The sequence below is a fragment of the Canis lupus genome, chromosome 2 (genome assembly GCF_003254725.2).
Source record: "Canis lupus dingo isolate Sandy chromosome 2, ASM325472v2, whole genome shotgun sequence".
NCBI lineage: Eukaryota > Metazoa > Chordata > Mammalia > Carnivora > Canidae > Canis > Canis lupus.
The window spans coordinates 14,301,216-14,325,359 of NC_064244.1; the positions used below are offsets into that span (position 1 = coordinate 14,301,216).

The 24,144-nt window shown below is 42.6% G+C and overlaps 1 protein-coding gene across 5 annotated transcripts in view; it reads right to left on the minus strand.

Moving 5' to 3' along the window:
- The window catches only part of SVIL (supervillin), a 230,942-nt gene that overhangs the window by 117,247 nt on the left and 89,551 nt on the right, over positions 1-24,144 (minus strand). Inside the window, exon 1 of one of the 5 annotated variants that reach the window (XM_049100248.1) lies at positions 881-954. The exons of the other annotated variants lie outside the window; for them this stretch is intronic. The gene's annotated coding sequence lies outside the window, so the exon portion shown is untranslated. Of the gene's footprint in view, positions 1-880; positions 955-24,144 lie in introns of those variants that run through there. 5 annotated transcript variants of the gene reach the window in all.

Sequence of the window (24,144 nt, forward strand, 5' to 3'; positions counted from 1 at the left end):
GCAGATGACATAATGTAATGAATGTAACTTCAGTAGACAATTTAAAAATTTTACCCTACATTTTACAGAGAGCAAAGGAAGTGACTTGTTCAAGGTCACTTAGACCATTTGCAACAGCCCGAGAGAGCCCGGGTCCCCTGGCTCTTAGGACTCTGTTCTTTCCACTGTACCACCTTTCTGCCTAGTGATACTTCCTCCCTCCCATGCACAGGTAAGACCTCACCACAGGCAAGACTTTACTAGAAAATACGATCAAGACACTAAGAGTCTCCACAACATCTTGGGTTAACAGAAATTGATTAAACATTTCCTGATAGGAAAAAAAAATTCCTGATAGAATCCATACTCCATAGAGTAAGTCCTAATATAGTACAAGCTACCCAGTGTATAAAGGCCTAGGAAAAGGAGATCTAGCACTCTGTCCTTGGGGGAGCCACCTCCTGTTTTCCATCCATAGCATAAAGAAGGTCTACCAAGGACAGTGCATATTCCTGTCATCACGGTGCACTAGAATTAATTGAGCAGTACTAGGCCAGGTCTCCAGAGTCTGGGCTCTCTGGCTCCTACAGGACCTAAGCCCACAGCCACCAGCTCTGCCGGCCTGTCCCCAGATGCCGCCAGCCTCCTTGGTCGGCCGGCCTGCCTAATAAGGCAATGTGCAAGTTGACTGGCTGGCTTATAGGTCACCCACTGTTTACTGTGCGAACTCTGGACTCAGAAGTAAAGGGAAAGCCTACCTTTTGGCAGACAAAGGGTTACCCTTTGCCAAAATCTCTTAAAAGGCAGCACTGTTGGTCCATTTACATAATAATAGATAGTGGTCTGCAAATCCCTCCCGACTCTAAGACCCTGGGTGGCTTGCAGTGTTAAAGGAACTTACCTCCAGCAGGCCTGGCCCTAGGCTTCCAGGGAAATGTCTTTGCCTCTGCAGCCCCTGGCCCCTTTTCCGAGGTCCCTCAGAGAACTCACAATCTTTTGGAGCAACTTATTTAGCATGCATCCTGACTCCTGAGGCCTGAGGCGCCCACTTCAAAAATAGCCACTGACTGTCTCCAAATAGATTGCATGTCCTGAGTACTTAAAAGGGAGTCACTGGGTCAGGTGCAGGAATGGTCCTTAGCACTGCACAGAATACGTGCTGGTGAAAAATAAACTTGTCTTTTAAATTAAGGAGCCTGAGCTGCTGGCCAAACCGTGCCTGAACACAAACATCCATTATTTTTCATGCTGTAAAGGTCTGGGCTCAGAGACTCTTCCCACCCACCCTCCACCCCCGCTCCTGAGACTTCTTCTCTACATATAAGGGCAAGAATACATCCGTTATGATGAACTGTGGCACATTCATCGTGGCACAAACTTCCTTCAGCTTCTAGCCATCAGTCTCTGTCACTGAGAAGGCATTCCACCCACTGGTCCACCAAAATCTGATGAGTTCCAACAGAGTTCTGAACACTACCAGCATTTCAAGTCTCCACAGTAGATTGGCAATGTTGAATTGGAGCGAGATGAGGAAGGGTCAGGGACCATGAGATGGCTAACCTTGAGGACAGCATTCACCAAGCTCTCAGTGCACGTGTGAAGTCCAATATACAGCCCAAATCTGTAATTATGGAGCGGAAACTAATCTGACAGCCCGTCCTTCCACACTTCCCCCCCCCTCCCCCGCGTGAGTATCCAATGCTAACTTCTTGTGTAAACATACGGTTCCTTCAGAATTTCTCAGAGCCCCAACAGTGAACACACAGCAGCCTTAGTTTGCTTCTCAGAGGAATGGGGTTTAGAGTATCTGAAACGAGGGTTAAGAAAAACATGCCTATGCATTGCTGATATGCTGGGGATGAAAATATTAGATCAATTTTTAGCCTTCAGGAATCCAGGGTCTCCCTCTTCAGTCCCTAGGGGATTCTTCCAATGGAGGCATTCAGAAATTCCTGTCTAGATATTCATAACAAAGAGAAAGAGCAAGGGATAGGACCCTTAAAACCAAAAGCGTGTCCTTTAGCTCTGCGAAAAGCAGCCTTGGAAAGCAGAGTTTTAAAAAAGAAACACCAACCCCGATATTGTCCTATCAAACCTTTGCCCCTCACAACCTCAACCAGAAAGCTTGCACTCTCCTTTGGATCTCTAAATTAGGCAAAGCAGAAGAGGAACCATAGAAGTGTGGGTGTGGGCAGCATCCCGAGCCTGTGGCTCTGCTCTGGGTCCCTGTGGCCCCTCAGCAGGCAGAGGGAGGTCACAGGTCCTCCACTGCAGGCAACAACCACCTGGTTGGCTTTTGTGTTTATTTTACTCCCAAACAGTTGATCTCCCACTGTTCAAGGCCAAGTTAGCAGTGAAGCATTGTTACTCCCCTTTCTTCTTGGATTGCCAGCTCTAGTGGTTGTTTGATTCCTAATTAGCACTTCCAGGGAGCCTAGGCCAGGAAAAGGAAAGAAGAAGAAACCTGTAGCTACTGGCTACCAACCCGACAGCAGGGCAACCAGGATCCCTTGAAGAGGAGGAAGAGGCAGCTGCAAAAGGGAAGGGAAGGCCTGGCATCGCAGGGTGACTGCATCTACCTTGGAATTCTATGTGGCCAAGCCTCAGGACGTCAGAGATCCTGAACTGAAGACAGTAAAAGAAAAAAAAGTTCATTTCTTGAATAATCTGCAGTGACTAATGAGCTAATCTAAAATGTATTCTAATTGAATGTTGTAAAAAAAAAAAAAAAAAGATAGAAAAAGAAAAAAGTCCTCTCTTCTGGTCCTGGTGACTCTCTCCTTAACAATAAAGACAGGACTGTGCTCACCCTCCCCTGGCATTTCCCTCTGAAGCCAGGCTGTTCAACAGGTTTCCAGGACAAGAGATGCATTCATGGACCTGATTATATTAAACCAGCAGCTGCCCATCAGTTTGAACGTATATGCATTTAGTCAACAACCAGTTAGCAGAACCCAAACCACTGTGCTGTCCCCCTGAAATTAAAACTATGCCAATTACACAGTCAAAATAGTGGATTTTTATTAGATCCTCTCCTGTTCGGAAGAGGCAACAGTGTTCTCTTTAATATGTACCTGATATCTTTTTTGGCCATTAGGCCATATGAGCTATTTGATTGGGTGGCAGAAAGTGATTTTAAAATTAAGGACTATGGGATGCCTGGGTGGCTCAGCGGTTGAGCATTTGCCTTTGGCTCAGGTCAGGATCCTGGGGTCCTGGGATCCAGTCCCGCATCCCGCTCCCCACAGGGAGTCTGCTTCTCCCTCTGCCTAAGTCTCTGCCTCTCTCTCTCATGAATAAATAAATAAAATAATTTATTAACAATAAATAAATAAAAATAAAATTATTAAGGACTAAATCTTCATTTGCTACCTATTTATATAATACTTTGTTTTTAAGCACATTGTCAGGCTATTTTTACGGATATATTTTTAACCCGGACACATGCTTACTCTGTGTTAAGCTTAAAATATGCTGATACAGCTTGAAACTCCCTCCTGCAGGACTGATTTAACTTAGTCATAGCTCTCCACGTCTAAGAGTAGGAGCTCAAGAGCCAACCTTTCTTTTAAAACGAGTAGACTCCGTTCTGTAGCTGCGCTATGTTGCCCCCTGGTGACCAAAAGAAGTTGGTGCATTTTCCTAAGTCCATTTCACAAACATCCCTCCGAAATGGAAAGCCTGAAGTCAGGACATCTTTGCTTCCAGCAGCAGCAGCTTTAAGAGATCTGAGATGTTCACAAGCTTGAAATGTTAGCAAACGATTTCGTTCATTTACTCAACAAATATGCCCTAAGCATCCCTGCTCTGGGGCTGCAGAGACCGAATCAGTAAGGATACAAGAGATGATTCCACTCTAGTAATCACCAACCAAGTATAACGTAATGTCCCACATGCCCAGTGGCCTTTAATTCTAATGTGTGTGAAACATATGTCACAGGAGTTAAGTACCAGATACTCTGGAAACAGGAGTGATTCTGTATTGCTGGTGCCCCTCCTCAACGCCTTGTTTGTCCTTGTCCCCTCCGGTTTACCATTCCGTTCCTCCCGGCAGGCTTGGAGCTGGCTGCCAGTGCCCTTGGTAAGCACCTGCTAAATAAAGCCACCCGTGAAATCCAAACTAATGAGGATTTATTATCAGTGACATAAAAAGGCTTTGGCTATTTTCAATCGTCCATACTATAAACTAAAATACTGACAATTATAAAAGCAAGGGAGTCTCATAAAAACGCAACAGGTGTCTCTTTCTCCATTTAAACTGATGCAACAATGTGCCACGATATTATTTTGTATGTAAACATTGCAATGCTGTGAACAGTTTATTCAGAAGCTCACATCTGATGAAACAATAATCATAAATTCCAAAGCCATAGAACACTATTGTCTTACACTCCCATTCCCCACATTTTTTTAAACTGGCTGTTCACAACTGGCATCATTCCTCTGTGAGTGTGCTGTAGGAGGGACCAGCGTAGCAGACAGCATTGTCATGCCAACTCAGAGCCCTGGCCTTGGCTGCGTGAAGCTCTATGCTGAAGCCCACCATGCATGGGGACGTGCAGGTGCTCTGGGTGGCTGATGTCTGCTCTGGGCTCAGAGGGAGGGAGGGTGGCTTGCCCTCTACCACCATCTCTGCTGCTGTATACTAGTCCTGGGTTCTGCTCTCATGCTTACAGCATGCTAAGAGGCTCCTTGAAAACAACACTAGTGTTTTCAAGTGTTTAAGTGTCAAAAACACATATTCTGCTTTTCCACATATTACATACCTTCGAGTAAGAAAATAAAGCCACTTGAATATTTCATAAGACAAAGGGCAAGAGTGTCTCTCAAGAGCATGAACTCTCATAAAAACTGAATACACGTAGGTTCTTGTTTCTGTTTCAATTTCCATCTCACCTACCCAGGTGCTGTTCAGTTACTTGCTGCTGAGATTTTTTTTCCACTTAATGGTGAGCTTCCATGATGTAGATTTAAATGTCAAGGGAGGGCAGCCCCAGTGTCGCAGCGGTTTAGCGCCGCCTGCAGCCCAGGGCGTGATCTGGAGACCCTGGATCGAGTCCCACGTCAGGCTCTCTGCATGGAGCCTGCTTCTCCCTCTGCCTGTGTCTCTGCCTCTCTCTCTCTCTCTCTCTCTCTCTCTGTATCTCTATGAATAAATAAATAAAATCTTAAAAAAATAAAAAATATCGGGATTCACACCTACAAGTCTCCATTAGACATGTAGTAAAGGGAAGGTGGCATTTTACAAGACCTGCTGTGTGATTCAAATTAACAATACGCAGCAACTATGATTATTAAAATACGCAAAGGCAGCTTTGTTAGGTGAAATGTTAAATTGGAAAAGAAAGCCTGGTTGATTTTCAAGCAAAACCTGTGTGACTAGTACACTGTTAAGTATAAACAAAATTCAAATAATTTACCCACATATCTCTATTCACTTAAGTTCCACCTCATTTTTTTAGGGCTAGGGAAGGGTAGTGGCAATGTGTTTAATTTCAACTCAGTGTCTGAATTAAAAGAAAGAAAAATCTCCAGAGTTCTAAATTATCAATTTGCTAAACTAAATCTTTACACAGAAGCAGGACTTTGGATATTCAAGCTCACATCAAAAGTTACCAACTATGGTGACCCAAGCTAAACACACCTCCTGTTCCTATTGTGATTGTGTCCTAATAGGATTGTGTCGTATTGTGATTGTGTCCCTAATCTCTGAGTTATACTTAAACTCTTGATAGCAGCCATGTTAATATTTGGATAGTTAGAGGGCATCTGTGAAAGAAGAGGGGTCTGTAATTTTACACTAAACCTGTACTATAATGTTTTATACAAATTCATATAGATGTTTTATACAAATTTCACACTATTTTAGGAGTGCAAACAAGACATAAATTGTCCCTCAGTCCTTTGCAAGAACCGCCAGTTGGAAGTAAACTGGTAAGTGTCTGAAACCTTCACATGAAGAATATAAGAATATTCTTATAAGAACATAAACTGCTCTCTCTGAAGTTCCCAAAATGCCTCAATTGGGAACCAAGGGACATTTCTCATTCTATATACCCATTGTCCAGGAAGATACTCAGCCAGTGGACCCAGTTAATGTTCGATCAGACTCAGGTCCTCAGAAACCAGGTTGTTTCCACTAAACTCTGACCAGGTTGGTTATCAAAATCCAAATATGTCAAATACCTGCTACTCCTGACTTGCCTGCCTCTTTTATCACACAAAGGAATTCAAAGTGTTTGGGCAATTTGCCTCCAGCCTATACCCTCTAAGGAAAAGAATGTGTTATTATGGAAGTTCCAAAATTAGTAATGTATTTTATAATTATAGAAACAGAATTTCTATAACTGCAAAACACATAATATAGGATATTTTGAACGAGTCAAATTTTATTAAAATCAAATTTAATTAAAATTTTATTAAAATCTCTAACTATATATATATATATATATAAAGCTAGTCAATATACAAATCCTATAATTTTTTTTTAAAAAAGATAGTATGTTATTTTAAAAAATTATTTTATTTTTCATTTATTTGAGAGAGAGAGAGTGCACGCAAGAGAGCACATGTGGGGGGAGAGGGACAAACAGACTCCTCCTTGAGCAGTGAGCCCAACTCAGGGCTCAATCCTAGGACCCCAAATCATGACCTGAGCTGAAGGCAGATGCTTAACCAACTGAGCCACCCAGGTGGCCCAAGACAGGATGTTTTTAAATGTACAGAGTCCAAATCCTATCCTGGGAGATTCAATAAGCCCTTTTATTCTATTCACCCAATTCTAAAGAGCTTGGTTGTCTGATTCCCTAGCCCCTGACAAGACACCAAGAAGCTTCTGGAAGGTTATGAACTCTAAGAAAAGAGGGGCGGAGAAGCTGGTCCAAAGGTGGAGGACTCCTTCAGATCTCTTAGGTCTGCCTTTGCTACCTGACATCTGTTAAGCCAAGATGTGAAAGTTCAAGCTTGATGGGTCTCCTTCATGGAATTCGGGGTTCTTGTGGATGGGGCCCTGGAAGCAGCCACCACTGTGTGTCCAGGACAGCAGACAGGTGTGCACAGCCCTCTTGGGGAGCACGGAAAGGAGATTCATCCACAGAGCAGCCCCATGTACACGGAGGGCAAAGCACCCTGGCAGCAATGATGCTGATTTACAATGGTGATAAGAACAGAAGGGCCACTGCCATTCAGTTGAATAGCAAAGGAAAGTCATTTCATTCATCCAACTAATCAGTTTCTTTTTTTTTTAATATTTATTTATTTATTTATTTATTTATTTATTTATTTATTCATTCATTCATTCATTCATTCATTCATTCATGAGAGAGATAGAGAGAGAGAGAGAGAGAGAGAGAGAGAGGCAGAGACACAGGCAGAGGGAGAAGCAGGCTCCATACCCGGAGCCCGACGCGGGTCTCCAGGATCGCGCCCTGGGCCAAAGGCAGGCGCTAAACCGCTGAGCCACCCAGGGATCCCCAACTAATCAGTTTCTTGATGGGGAAAGAACTAATAAGGTAAACACTGAACAAGATACCCTTTGGGTGGGCAAATCTTTGAAACTCAGTTTGCAAGACATAACTACATGTAGGAGAGGGAAGTCTACATCTCATTCTTGCTCTTGATTTCTACCCATTTCTATCCCACAGGCTGGCTCCATACCTCTGGTCACACATGCCTTCTTCAATGCCTCATAGTGGCATGTGATCATGTTTCACCTTCTGTGGCCCTTACCCTAGACCCAGGGCACCAGGCCACCACTGGTCATGGTGCACAGAGGAAGTGAACCGCTTCAAGACGCTGTCCTCACCCCCACTGCGGTTTGTGGCTCCTAGGGGAAGAGCAGCTGTCCTTCTGTCCTTGCAGCCATGGCCTAGCCTATGGCTCATAGCTCCCCAGGCCTTGCAGCAAGACCATTCCAGAAGTTCCTTTCCTGCAGCAGTGACTGCCCTGTCTCTGCGGCCAAGGGTCATGAGCTGGTGGTCCTCACGTCTGAGAAGGCAGGCTGTGCCACAAGCCACTTCCCCTCACGGGAACTCCCTCTCCAGTGAGTGCTGGGCTGTGCCAGGGGGGCCCTGTGTGGGGCACCACCTGTCATTTGTCTTTTAAAAATTCCTTTCCCACTAGACACAGAGTTCATGGTGAGAGCATTTCAGCAAGCCATCAGCAACAGAGAGGTTAAGGGGTTTGGGAAATGATGCCATAACTAGTGAGATACGGGGTATAGCCACCAGGGCATCCAGCCAGAGGGGTCACCCCATCCTCTGCTGTACTCTCCCCTTTCCGACCCTCTTACCTGGGGAAACCAAGTCCTCCCCCAGTGCCAAGTACAGACAGAAGTTTTCCAGGGCAAGTGTGAATCAACACTAGCTCTTCCTGGGTAGATAGTCTTTAACACCATACAACATACTTTCAGCATCTCATTTAATCTTCACTTTGCAAAAATAGACATTGTAAAAGTGTTTTATGATCTAAAAGGCAATTTAGTCACTGTGACTTCACGCAATCCTGCTGGCCTGAAGGAGAAGAGCACAGATGAAGATGCCGATGTCCAGGGAGGTTGAAGCAGAATCAGTGAGAGATGAGGGCAGCACACAGTTAACCCATGGGTCCCTTACAAGGGTATGGGACTGAGGAAAGGCCCTCAGGTCCTTGAAAGCTACACAAAAGCCTTGGATTTCTGCTTGAGGTTTTAAAGGCAAAGGTGATCAACCCGAATCACAAATTCAAGTTCTCAGCCATGGCTGTTCTCAGTTCTGGTTCCCACTCCCTCCTTACGCCCCACCTCTCTGTCTCTCCACCAGCCCCCTCTCTCCCTCCTTCTCCCTCCCACCAGCCCCCTCTCTCCCTCCTTTCCAGCTTCAGTGGAGACTTGCAGATATTATGAAAAGGATTATCCCATATGTTCTAAAACTCAGCAGCAATTACCTCCAGAGTGAGGGGGGAACAGGGCCTGGAGAGGTGTGTGTTGGGCTATTGGGAGAAGTGCCTCCATTTCTTCTTATGAATCATGTAAAAAGTCGGTTAGGTTTTATACAAAAGTGCTGTTTTTAAGTCTTGGCGATCTCGACTATGTAGACACTGGACTCTGGCTAAGCAAAGGGTGAGGAAGAAAAGATTCAAACAAGATTCTCACTACATTCTTCTGGTGACAGATTTGGAACATGAGCTAATGCACACACCAGCCCAGCCAAAGCTGAACAAAAACAATGCTATCTACAGCTGCCTTGGGGCATCTTTCTGAGCACAAAATAGCCTCTCCCCACTCTCTCCCAGTGGCAGCTCCATTTTTTTTTTAAATTGATGCAAGGGTGTGGATAATCTTTGTAAGCCAATATATCATTTGGTTTAGCTTTAGAAATATTTGATCATGCTGATTTGGCAAAGAAAAAAAAAGTGCTCTCTAGCAGGAATAGTTCATCTCTGCAGTAACTAGTTTGAGCAAGTCAGTAACTAGTCTGAGACACAGACAGAAGGGGAGTCTCAGGCCGAGGGGCTGGTGCCTGCGTTGGGGCCAACGATTGACTCCGGAGCCTGACTCTGGCCTTCAGGCAAACTCACAGGCAAACAGCGGCTTCTTCCTGTTGAGTAGAAAATTTAGAGCAAGCTCTGAATCACAAGATACTTTCTCTTTCTTTTATTTTTTTTCTCCAGTTTTGCCCAGTCTTTCTTGTATAAAGGTTTTTTGTAATCTTCCGGCAGGAAGCACAAAAACCAAAATCCATTCATAGACCAGATTTGGGTTCCTCATGAGATGCAAGAACCAAAGCCCACAGGGCAAATATAATTTATAGCAAATGTGAAAGATGCCCATGGAGTGATATATTAACTAGGGTGCTGTTACCTAGAGCCCTCTTCTGTGTAGTCGGCTATTCTAAATGCCTGTCATTCTGAATGGACAAGGTGGAGGTAGGGAAAAAGTATCTTTTACACGTAGCCCACAAATGAATGCAAAAAAAAAAAAAAAACCCTACAAGTAGCAAAAAGAAGATGCTCTACTACTTAGCATTTGGGGCGAAATGATATTCTTACAAAAATCACAGAAAATTTTAATTGAATTTTGGTCATTAGTTATGTATGACACAGACTAGAAATCAGGAAGGTGAGGCCAAATTCATTTGGTACCTCATGGTAGAATCAGTTACCTGTAGGGTTGGAAAGGGCTTTGGGAACCCTCTGGTTTAACAGTTCTCCACTGCAGCAGAGTGTCAGCCACTCCTGAGGAGCCTAAACACCTCCCCATGTCCCAGCCACACCCCAGGCCCATGGCACCAGAATCTATCTCTAGGCTGGACCAGGTTAGGGGATCTTGTAAGAGCTTCCCCAGAGAGAGGATACAGGGCTGCAGCCTGGGTGAGGACCACAGCTCCCTGCACCTTCCCATTGGATGAGGGAATGCATGCGGGTAGGCTCAGGTAGAGACAGCAGCAAAGGCAAAACTGTAACAACGTAACCATTTCTTTTTTAAACAGCAGCACCATTTATATAATAAGTTTGTCGCAAGGTCATGTATTTAAACAAACATTATTAGAGAATATGGGATTCAAACATTCATTTCATTCAAATGAAAGAGCTTCATCACTAAAATGGGCTCCATGCCAGGGGATCCTTCTTATAGGAGATGGTAGTTGGAAGGACCCCCTGATCTAAATTACATTGATATATATTATGATTAAATGCCAGTTCACTTCTAACAATCAGATGGCAAGCAATGCACTTCTAGAAATCAGATCTAACCACAGGACCCAGGCACTCCCCCAGAGTCTACAGCGTTCTTTCTTCAAAACCCTCTTTGCTGGCCCGTGTCTCTCTGTCATTAATCTACATTATTCATGTGCTAACTTGAAAGCTTTATATTCTGTTGTGGTTTTCATGCTCTGTATCTCAGAAACATGTTACTACAATTATACAAGTTTGTCATCCAAGGAAAGCAGCTAACAATACCAACATAAATAAGTTCCCAGAGAAAAGCCATTACAAAAAAAAAATAAAAAAATAAAAAAATTCCCCCCCTAGGGTTTTATTTGTTCACTTTGTTTTCCCAAATACCACATGCCACATTTTAATCTAAAACCAATGCACACATCAGATTTACCAAAGCCCAGAGTTGGAGCTAAAAAGGATGATGAAGCTAGAAAGTGCTCTTTTTCACCTGTGAAAAAGATGCCTCTTAATCAGTATTAGGGAGCACTGCATTCTAATGTCTTTCTCTAAAAAGAGGACAAATGTGTAAACCAGTAAGCTATACACCTTCACCCTAGCACCCAGCCACTTCTAGGCCCCAATTTTGGGAGGAGCCCGAGGTACAATCTACAACTAAATAATGCAGTCTTGCCTGAGGCCCATTTCAGGATTGAACCTGTGGCTTTCAGCTTTACCGATACCATTGTAGGCAACTAATGACAGGCCATAGACTATACTTAATGCAAACAGGTGCCTGGAGGTCAACAGCCAGGGTTATTTAGACAGATAGGAGTTCAAACCCCAGCACTGGTGTTTCTAGTTCTGTTGTTCTAAGGCCAGTTATGCCCCATCTAACTGGAAGTTAGGTTTTTCTAAGGAATGAGGACACTCCTGTCTATAACAAAGCTCTCCGTTCCAGCAGAGAGAGTGAGAGAGCACAAGCAAGGGGAGATGGAGAGGGAGAGGAAGAAGCAGGCTACCCGCTGAGCAGGAAGCCCGATGTGGGGCTCGATCCCAGGACCCCAGGATCCTGACCGATCCCAGGACCCCAGGATCCTGACCGGAGCCAAAGGCAGATGCTAACTGACTGAGCCACCCAGGCGCCCCATCAGGCAGGCTTCTGTAGATACCACTACCTGGTCTATCATCTGTTGTTGTCCACCATGCTTTCCCTCTCCATCCGTTCTTCTGTCCAGCACCCCTTCCCAGCACACATACACACACATCCCCTCCCAACTCATCATCTGTCCATTCTGCGCTCTTGGATCATTATCCAGTTTTACTCTCCTAATTGTTTCTCTTTTTTTACTAGTTCACTGCCTGCCAGGATCCCTGCAAATTCCACTTCGTCCAAATCAGTGAGTGTTTGGTATCCTGGTGAGAGATTTGAAAGAGTGTTCTTTTAAAACATGGGACTCTGGATTATTAGGTTATATTTTGACCTTTTTGCTCTTAGCATATGGAGCTTTTAGCCATCCTAAACAGTTATCCACACCAATGCAGTTTTGATTATTTTGCGGTAATTCACAGATAAGGAGAACACGTCCTGCTCACCGCTGTGGACCATCTTCCGAAATCCCAAGGCCTCGCCTGCCTCTCCCTCCTCTCGCTGCTCCAGGGCAGGGGGTTCCCCGCTCCACTAGACAGAAAGGCTCCACTCTCCCACCAAAGGGCTAAGTGCTCACCACCAGAATGATTTAGGCAAGAAAGCACACACAAACGCCTCCATTCAGGACACAATATAAACGAGTGTCGGTTCCTACTTTCTAAGCAAATACCTGTAAACTGTGTGACATTGATGAGCTGCAGTTTTCACGGCTTTGCAAATAATAATGTTTAAAGACGAAAACTGTCAAGTCTGAAAGATGACCAAATCTAATGTCTAAAAGAAAGCGGAGAGGGCAGCCCGGGTGGCTCAGCGGTTTGGCGCCGCCTTCAGCCCAGGGCATGATCCTGGAGTTGCAGGATCGAGTCCCACGTCAGGCTCCTTCTTCCTTATAAAGAAGAGCATAATAGGGGAGGAGAGAGATGACTACTTTTGCCTCCCAAACGATGAAACATAGCAATCTCTGTCACAGAGTTCTGCGGCGCGTGGTGTGAAACCAACAGGTGCAAACCTACAGCTTTTAAAAGGAAAAATGAAAGGCATCCAGGTGGCTCAGTCAGTCGGTCACTGTTGATTCTGGCTCAGCTCATGATCTCAGGTTTGAGGAATGAACCTCACACAGGCTCTGTGCTGAGCCTGGAGTCTGCTTAAGATTCTTTCCCTCTCTCCTCTCCACATGCCTCCCACTCTCTGCTTCTCACATGCTCGCTCTCTCTAAAAAATTTAATAAAATAAAAATTTTTTAAAAAAGAAAGAAAAAGAAAAAGCATCCAGCAAGCAAATACTTGAAGTCCCAAACACACGTAAAGCAGCTCTGGTTCCAGGCTAAAAACTCTCCCAAAAACCAGGATATAATTTATGGCCAGACAGTTCATCTCGTTTCTTCACCTGTAGTTTTGAGACATATGTGGTATTCACGTGTAATAGAGAAGCTGGCTGGATTGAGAGGAAGGCAGAGGAATGACAGAGGAATGGATGACGGGGGCCTTTCCCCTCGCAACACCCACAACATCTTACTTAATCCAAGTGGCCACCTAGGGCTGGTCAGATCACATTCTGAACAAAACGTATATTGAAAAGCCCATTTAATGGGCACCTGAGGCATATGTTTTCAAATGACCTAACTGTTATTTTTGGACTTTTAACTCAATTCATATAAAATTATATTGCTAATAGATGTAATACATAAAGCCAGAACTTGACCTGCGAAGGTGACTCTCATGAACTGAGCTCACGGTACAATCTTTTAAGAGCCATCTTATGTATGTAATTTCCTGATGTATGTGAATCCCCCAAAGTAGGAGAAGGCTAGCCAGGAAACCTTCCAGCCCTCTCCCCTTGTTTCCTAGTTGCCAGTGATTCATCTCATCTGTCCTTACAGTTTCCTTATGCAAGAAAATCCACACGAATGCCTCTCTCCTCTTTTATGCCCAAATACGGAGAACCTTTAGCCCTGTTCTTCAGAGATCTGTCCCTCCAGGAGCACAGACAGCATTGCCCTGCATTGCCCTCGTCTGCCACAACTGCACAGGATTCCACACTTGACCGACCCAGTCCCCCTCTGATGGGCACCAAAGTTTCTAGTCTGCTGTCTGACACAGAGCTGCAGTATATAACCTGTGATGTAAATGAAGTCTCCCTGAAGGTGTTCTGGCTGCACCTGCCACGTCGCTCTTCACCGACATGGTGACATTCTCATTCCCATCAACAATGGTTCTTGGTTTCCCAGCTCACAGCTGACTTCTAGGTTTTTGCTATTCTGAGGCTTCCTGGTCACAGGACATTTTTATTTCTCTTACTCTGAATGCAGTGGAATGTTTTTTTTTTTTCCACATATTTTAGACCTATTTAAATGTCCTTTCTCTTTTTGTCAGTTGAGATGCTTTGCCAATTTTCCTACAGTGTTTTTTTGTTTGTTTTGTTTTCCTAGGATTTCTAGAAGTTTACATAGTAATATATTAACCACATAGCCTGTGATATGAGTTGCAGGTAGTTTTCCTTGCTTTTTCTTTCTCTTTGGTGGTGTTTTTTTGTTTTTTTGTTTTTCCCTCCAGTAGGAAAGTGATAGTGTCTTTAAAATACAGTTAATTCTTATCAATCTTTTATTACATGACTTCTATACTGTAAATCAGTAAGAAAAGTCTGCCAAGCCCACAGCTCTGAAGAAATTTTTCCTGTTTCATTGTGGCTTTTTTTAAAAAATGTACATCTATACAAAGTAGACAATGCTACAACGAACTCCCCTGTGCCTACCACTAGATTCAATTATCAAGGTTTTGCCATACTTGCGGCTTCTATTCGTTCTCTCTGTACAACACTATTTTAAAGCAAACCTAAGATATCAAGTCATTTTACCCCTGTATACTTCAATATACACTTAAAAACATTGTAGACATTTTCTTTCATGGCTATCATGCTACTATAATATATAACAAAATTAACAAGCTATTTCATATCATCTAATACTTGACCAACATTCAATTTTCTCCGATTGCCTCAACAATGTCTTTATACAGTTGGTTTGTTCAAATCAGGATGTATCTGTGGTCTAATTTTTTTTTTTTAAATATTTTTTTTAAGTTTTTTTTTTTTTATTTATTTATGATAGTCACAGAGAGAGAAAGAGAGGCAGAGACACAGGCAGAGAGAAGCAGGCTCCATGCACCGGGAGCCCGATGTGGGAATCGATCCCGGGTCTCCAGGATCGCGCCCTGGGCCAAAGGCAGGCGCCAAACCACTGCGCCACCCAGGGATCCCTGTGGTCTAATTTTTTTTTAAACATGTAACCAAATATTTGATCTATTAAAAATTTATCCTGGAATAGGATACAACTTAATTATTTTTCCACTTGGTTATGCAGTTGTCTGAACATTCAGCAGTCTAGTTTTCCCCATTAATTTTAAATCTCACTTTTCCCCCATTTATTTTATTTATTTCCACATATTTTAGGGACTATTTCTAGATTTCTAATCTGTTCCACTGTTCTGTTTATTCACACACCAGGACTACCTTTTTGTTACAATGTAATTAAGGCTTTACAATTCACTTACTAAGTGGTTGCTCTTGTTTATTTATCCACATGAACTTGAGACTCCACTTAACTACTTTTTTTTTTTTTTTAAGTAGTGGATATTTTATTAGGAATGTGTGGAACTGAGGAAAAAAAGGATATATTCATGATCTTGAATTTTCCTATTCTAGAACATGAGGTATGCCATTCTACTTCTTTTTCAAATTCTTTTTGAATTCTTTAGGAATGTTTAACAGGTTTCTACACATAGATTTCACATATTTCATGTTAAGTTATTCCTTGATATTTTATCCATTTTATTGCTTTAGTAAACGTGGTCTCTTCTTTCCGTAAGTATTTGAGCAGGCTATTTGGAGGTACAGCTTTTGACAGGGTCAAGTTCTTGCTCTCCACCTCAAAAAGATGCTCAGAGGCCCTGGTTCACTTGCACCATGACCCAGGCCACATCCTTGAAGCAGAGCAGGGAGCAAGCCAAATCATGCCAAAGCCTTTCTGTCATCCTTCTCATACCATCCATGGGCCAGGTTCAAGGAGTTGGGAATCTGGAATAAGCAGAAGATGTGACAAAGCACACTGTGGGAGTTGTGGGACTCTTGGCTTTTTGACAAGCTTTTATTTTTATTCAATAAATAATCTGTGATTAACGGTACTGCAAGACAGGTTTGGATTTCTTTTTTTCTTTTTCTTTATTTTATTTTATTTTATTTATTTACTCATGAGAGACACAGAGAGAGGCAGAGACATAGGCAGAGGGAGAAGTAGGCTCCCTCAGGGAGCCTGAAGTGGGACTCGATCCCTGGACCCCGGGATCACTGCCTGAGCCAAAGGCAGATGCTCAACCACTGGGCCACCCAGGTGCCCTCAGGTTTGGATTTCTAAGGAAAGTCATAAAAGGCCCTTAAGGATCATTAGGCTACCCACAGACTTGCAGTGGAATGACTGGTTCTCTACTGGGAGATACCTCGAGATCGCCGAGGTGAAGATTGGCATTATTACTGCAGCAAAACCGTTTCTCGCTGGGGACACTGTGCCATGCCTGCTTTCCTGCTGACCCCACCTAACCTTCAGCAGGATGAACCAGTGAAGACGAAGCAAGCTCAGGGCTGTGAAGTCAGAGCAAGCCTCTCCTTTTTCTTATTTCCTTCCTGTGAGCCCCTGTGGATGTAAGTAAGTGATCCCACAGTGTCTCTTCCATTCTGACAATGTCTACATCCTGTCGACCCCTCAGGTGACTCTGCCCACACCACTCTGGCCACTTCCCTTGTCTTCCTGCTGCCATCAGGGTGCTCTCAAACTCATACAATCCTGCCTCCTAGCTACCTCAGTGCCACCCGCTCCATCCCATCCTTCACGGGGCCCAAACTCCCAAGGTTTCCTGTGGCCAAGAAACACATTCCACGTATCCTATCATCAGGGCTCTCCTTGCCTGAGCAGTGTCCGTTCATTCTACCTTTGTTGGCACTTCCCTCCTGCCCACCAACCTCCATTGTTCCACTTACTAATATCCTACCCACCTTTTACATCTGTGAAGACTCCCCGAACTCCCTCTTGCTCCTCAACCCTATACTTTGACACAGTCCATCAACTTGTGAATGCTTGTGAGTGCACTCACCTTTGAGCTTCTGAGCTGCCTGAGGCTCTACAGTACCCAGAGCACTGCTTGCTTACACCAACCTCCAAGATGCCTTTGTGTACAGAGGGATCAACTATTTTATATTTGCCACACACATTGGATCTACTTTATTCCGATCTTTCAATACATAACATCTTGCTTTCTTTTTTGCATTTATGGTTAACAGTAATACTTCTGTAACATTCACAAAGTGCCCAAGGGGAATCTTACCTTTTCCTTCTCCAGTGTCTACACAATCTCTTAGAATTCAACAGTCTCCTCATGCCTCACCTAAATCCCTCTTAAGGTAATTCTTGGTTTACTTTTATTTGGTAGGAGGAGAGGTCGTTCATAGTCTTGAGTACATTGCTCCTTCAAACTTTTAATGTCTAGAAGCACCTGAAAGCCCTTCTTTATAAAATCTTTAACTGTTTCAAATGTAAAGGCCTGACACTGGTGCAGGCATAGTGCTGGCTCATCCCGGATAGTGACAACAGCAGGGAAGAACTGCCAATAAGGGGCAAGTGGTTACTCATCCCCAACTGTTCCCAAGCCAGGACAGGATGTGATAAGAGGGTATTTTTAGCTCTGGTAGGCATGTTCCTATGACATATGATGGTTCAAATGCCACCCCTTGTTTAAGATAAAAATTACTTGACATTTTACAACATCCAGGGGTATTCTGGAGGGGAATGGGGAATAAACCAATGCCAAAGGTAGAGAAGTTCTTGAATTCAAGAGGTACCCAGAAGATCGGGTTGACTACTGTTAGATGAGTCTACAAACTGGACAGGTCCCCAGTTCCATAGTATTCTACAGGTGAGGGAGAGAGATATCTCAGAGGTCAAGCAATGGCTTAGAGGACTTCCAATCTCAACCATATAGAATTCAGAGTGAATCCTTCAAGGTGACTCGAGCCAGCTGGTTTCCTGGGACCCTAACACTGGGGGTAGTCTCAATGTTCAAGGTTATATATGGATATTATAAAAGAAAAGAAAAAAAAAAAAAAAAGAGGCCATGCCAGCAACAAGGGGGAGAATCTATCATTCCAGACATAAAGCTGCAGGAAATACTGAATGCCACAGGGGGAGGAGGTGAGTCGTGGCATGGTGTGAAACCTGTCAGCAAAATGGTGCCTCCTCTTCTATAGAAATATTCTATCTGCTAGAGAGGACGACCCAAATGTTGCTGGGACTCACTTACCCAGCTATCTCAGAAAATATCAATTCTCAGCCCTTACTCCCATTACAAGTAAGAAGAGAATGTGTTTGGACTTGGGTGGCAGGTGTGTGCCAGCAGGGTGCTGAGGTCATCTGAGCAAAGGTCCTGGGAATCTGGAGAAACCCAGGCAGTTACAACTGACCACAGGTTCTTAATGGCCAACAGAAACTTAATCCCCTCATTCTAGTTATTCTCAGGAAAAACTTTTTAGAGTCTTCTGCTGTCCTTTCACCCCTCTTCTAGCTTCTCGTGTGTTGGAAATGACATCAGGTAATAGAATGACTAAGCATTCTTTACATCCAAGCATGATGGCAATGATGGGATTAGAAATGATCTCCACTCTCAGTTGGACTGAATTATAGTGAATCATTTATAAACAGACACTTGATTTTCTTACTGTGAGAAGTCAGGGTCTGGGAGCAGTGCTATCTTCCCCTGCCTCTCCATTCTGTGTGCTTTGCCTAGGTATACTGCAGTTGAACAAATAACTTATATTTCAACGAAACAGCTCTGGAGCTTTGATCTGATAAAAATAAGAGGATATCATGAATTCTCTTGGATTTTAAATATGATTTTTCTTTTCTTTTTCAAGAACTTATTTATTTATTTGAGAGATAGAGTACAAGTTGGGGGAGAGGCACAGGGAGAGGGAAAAGCAGGCTCCCCACTCCACAGGGAGCCCAACATGGGGCTCGATCCTAGGACCCCAGGATCATGACCTGAACCAAAGGCAGATGTTTAACCAACTGAGCCACCCAGGGTGCCCCTAAATATGATTTCTCTAAGAGATGTTACACAGTTTAAAAAGCACAAAAATTTAGCAAAGGAATATTCCATTTTCAAAATATCCTTAGATCCTTGTAAGTAGGTTTTTCCTAATCACCTATGTCCTGACCATACAGATAATTGGAACAATGTTCACAAAGCTCCACTGCAGGTAGATCCATTCACATGCCAGATGGATGGGGAGACACTGGACCAAAATGCTACAGAGGAAGGGACAAGAAGCCAATACCAGTGAGACCCACCATGCTGTGCATCAGAATCACTTGTGGGAGGATTACAGTCCTTACCCCCTAAGTATGAGTACACAGGTCTGGGATGGGGCCCAACAAACTATATTTTTCAAGAGCTTTATCAAGCAATTCTAATGATCATTCAATCTTAGAAAACAATCACCTTGATGAACTATGATCTATTTCAAACTGACGATGATAGGATTCTTGTTGAATATCTTATTTCAATTAATTGAGAATTTCCTCTAGATGAATAAATATGCCATTTGACATTTGAAGAAGAACAAACTCTTCTTTTATGTATGTTTTTAAAAAGCCTATAGGTACTTGAAGTCCAGATAATCCTCTTACATATGAGTTCCAAAAACTTACCCAACTCCACAAAAGAAGGAAAGTTTTCCATTCCCCTTATGGGATGTGTAAGATTTACGATCAAGGCTTTCTCGGTGTAAACCTGCTACAGAATGCTGGTTAAGTCTGATGTACTGAGCTCCACATACTCAGGAAACTGGCTTTGGAATGATTGCTCTGGCATCATGAGTAGCCATTACCATTACTAAGGACATATTTTTTTTTTAAATTTTAATTAAAGGATATGAATCATTTCCCTATATTCAAAGAAATCACTGGTTCAAATCACCTACTTTTAACACCAAAGTTATAAAAAGTACTGTAATAAAGTTTTAGCCAAAAAAATCCTTACAGCTTAAGGCTAAAATTGAAACCTATATATCGTCTTAGTCCCAATGAGGGTTAATAATAATAATCTCTAAATCAACATTGCCATCCAACAAATGACACTTTCAATCCTCAAAACAGCACTCAGCCCATTTAATCCTCAAAACAACTCTATGTGCCACGTACTATTATCATTTCCATTTTACAGATAAAGAAATTGGGACAGAATCTGAATTCCCCGCCTGTACTAATACCAGTAGTAACTAACTATGTTGAAATCTGAACCTATCGAGTCCAGTTCTAGAGGCCCCAGAGTGAGCCTGCAGTCAGACACCAGGTTTGAACTTTCAAATAAGTGAATCATTAGCAAATCTTTTAAGGCAAAAACAGTATCTATTTAAGAAAAACAGTAATTTGGGGCAGCCTGGATGGCTCAGCAGTTAGCGCCGCCTTCAGCCCAGAGCATAATCCTGGAGACGCAGGATCGAATCCCAGCTTGGGCTCCCTGCATGGAGCCTGCTTCGCCCTCTGCCCGTGTCTCTGCCTCTCTCTCTCTCTCTCAGTGTCTCTCATGAATAAATAAACAAAATCTTAAGAAAAAAAAAAAAGAAATAGCAATTTTTAAATTGCTATTATTAAAATGATCCTATCACAATGATCTGTTCTTATTTGCTTTAAATTTAATGAAACAACTTTCTAGCTATTTGCCACCTTGTTTTTGAACCTTTTAAAAACATCCTAATTCTCTCAGTTATTTAAAAAAAATTCACCAGTGCATTATTTAGCATAGTTTCCCCATCAATACACAAAGCAAATTCAACACAGAACTGGATTAATGACAGATTTTATTGCAATATTATTGGCAGTACCTTCTGTGTTTAATTACTCATTTCATTTAAAGCTAAAAACTGGTTGCTCCTCACTTGTCACCTGCAGTATAAACATGGAACTGCTTAAAACAAAACATTTAATTACTTTCTTCCGGGAGAAGGCTTGAATGAATCAGAAGTGTTACAAAGCAAATTTTCACTAAAGAGCTTGGTAGATGAAGACAGCAAACAGGCTTTCCATTCTTTATGCTTTTGGCTGATTCATGTGTGTTTGTGTGTGTGAGCACATGTGTGCATGCATGTGCATGTGTTTGTGTATTTATTCCATTCATTCATTTCTTCACTGTACAACTATGTATGGACCACTTGCTCTGTACCAATTTTGGGGCAGTTATGGTTAGAAGTCCTAAATATCAAACATACCAATATAAGTATCATTATAAAACCATTTTCTAAATCCTGTTTAGATATGCTTAAAAATATTTGCCACTTTGAAATAACTAATTTTCAGAATAATTAACGAGTTCCCTGTACTTCAAACTCTCATCCCAACTTCCTCACATTCACTTCTACAACTTTGAACTTAAGTTGATGCATTTCCTACACAATCTGCAAGAACTCACATAATGCCCCACCTAAATAATATACTTCTAAAGAAGACCATGTTTAGTTTTTAAATACTTATCAATTCAAGATACTTTCAACATATAACTGGGTGGTTTATGAAACCTTTACTATTTGTGGAAATTATATTCCTAGCTTTAGGACAAAAACATGTAAACCTGTTCTAAAACACCAGAGATCAGGCTCAGGCAATTAGGATATATATACATGCAAGTTGTCCCCAAATCAAATGAACTCTACAATAAAATGATATGTAAGACAGAATTCACATAAATAAAATCTCACATTGAAAACTTGTTAATTTGCTACTAGGATTTACTATACTGCATCCATATTTTCTATGTAAAGTGCATGATAGGTCATGCATTTATCTTAACAACGACATGTTTCATTTTCAATTTCAAATAATACGTTAATTCTTTTGCCTAATCCTATTATGAGGGAGTACAGTGTGCAGCCAGAGTACACTCAAGCAAAGCTGTTCTGCCTGGGGCCAGGTCTACACAGAGCCCAGCTCTGGGAGGCTCTAGAATATTCTCTTGTGTGCCCAAGTTTTCCACAGGTAGGGCTGTGTGTGTGTGTGTGTGTGTGTGTGTGTGTCTGCGTCTATGTCTGTTCTTCGTGCTGTTATCTGGCTATTTAAATCTAAGTCAACTAGAAAACCAGCCAATTCACATTAAGAAATTCTGTCTACTTGACTAAAAAACTCCATAAGGTGTGTGAAAGGAAACCACTTATGGAGAGGGGCTTTGGAAGGATCTTTCCAGGTGACCAAGACAGGTTTCTGTGTGCCCTTCAAGGCATAAAAGTCAACTTATTGCCAATGGCTCCATATTTCAAAGAAGGATTAAACTTTTCTCAAGTTCATTTCTGTGTGGCTCTCCTTGGACAACGGGGAGTGGGGAACGATTTAGAAGACAGATGCCTCCTTGAATATTCCACAGTCCGGCCGAGATGTTGAGGTTTTCCAGTCCTCAAACATGGTCAACATCATGCTCCACAAGGAACCATCCTAGGAACCGCTAATCGCGTGACTGTCCTAGGAACTGCTAAACAGTGACTGTGGATTGCTGCAGTGTGGCAAGACCACTTATGAGCATCTCACACAAGCGAAAGGGAGAGAAATGTTCTCCTGGGAGGCTGGTGAATCCAGTCCTCTTCAGGGTGGAAGAATGTTACATAGATCTGATTTTACACAAAGTTCTAGAATCAGCCAAAAACCCAACAGCTGGATACAGTTCATTTTAAGAATCAAGACCTCAACACATGATTCTTAGGGAGGGGAAGATTTATGTTAGAGTTTGTAAAATTCAAGTTTTACTTGATGTCCATAACACTGTGGAAAAGAAAACACTATTTTTTTGCTTGTTTGTTTGTTTCTGATTACGGCATGCTGCAGAGAAGAGGCATGGCCTCTGGGGCCGCAGGCAGAATTTTGGCACAAACCAAAAGTCAAAGCACAGTCAGACCCAAGCCTTCCTCAGCTCTGCTTCTCCTGGTGCAGTCGGGAGCCTCTCAACCACTGACGAAACCCAAATACCCTCGTTCTACTCATGTGTGACTGTCCAGATCCAATGGTCATGGCAGACGCAGGGGAATCACTGGGAGCTTTCAGAGTCAATAGGTCTCTGCCTCAAACCCTCTGTTGCCTTGTTTTCCAGGAACAGCTGTGGCCTTTGAGCAGACACCGGAGTGCAGAGCAGTGGTGTGGCCACCAAGCACCTGAAGAGCCACAAGCACATGGCAGGGGATCTGTGCTCAAAGTGGCCAATTAAGATCCAGGTGGCTTTGCCATCACTTTAAGTAGCCCAGGAGGACAATAACCAAATCCCCCAATGGAAAAGCAGAGAAGGAGCAGCAGTTGAAGCCTCCAGAATCTAAACAGAAACTCTAATGATCCTCTTTGAATTCCTCAGAGGACTGACAGAGAACAAAGAGCCCCACAACATTCTTTTTTTTTCAGTCATCCAATGTTTAAGTTCTTTTCTATATTTCATTGGATCAAGAATATATATTTAAGGAGATATGCAGTACCAGAGAAGCAATGTTTTCAAATGGACTGTGAGTCACAGTCAAAGCCTATGTGAGAAAAACAAGGGATTCTGTATAATTTGTCGGGCTGTCAAACTTTAAGGACTCTGCTGCCAAAATGATTTTGGTCAGTAAAAACTAAAACTAACCAGACATATGACAAATGTTCATAGTCAGGGTCAAGAGTGTTTACTCGTCAGCAGTTAGCTTTTCAAACACTAGAGCTTCGACTAGAGATGAACTGAATGTGGCTGAAGCCGACGTATTTAACGCGTCTGGGAAGAGTCTCGAACTCTCAGAACTCTCCGCTGCTGCTGACAAAGCCTACCGGTTAATCCAGAGGCCTCGCTGTGGGTGCCACCTAGTGGGTTCACCTCCTTGCAGGACAAGATCTATTTTTAAAGGCCAACACATACACACATACACTACGATATGGTTTCCCTTAGAAAGTCAGAACTGCCAAATAATTTTACATTTGAGTTGACGAACACCAAAGCAGAAGCGGAGGCTTGATTTTTCATTTTTGCTCTACTAAAATTAACCCACCACGTCCAGTACTCACTTTCCCCTTATTACTAGTGGCAAACTACATAGTGAAAAATGTAAGTAGAAAAAAAAAATGAAAATAGGTATTTTTTGGTTGTTATTCATACATATCCATGAGTAGATATATATAATACACACATAAGCATAACATGGTGGAAAGATAGCCAATTTGCTCTAACAAGACAGGTCTCTTTCTACAAAATATAATGATGCCTAAAAATCAGATTCCATGTTGCAGAATACAATAATTTTTCAAAGGTCATCTAAAGTATTAATTGGATGATGAAAGGTTA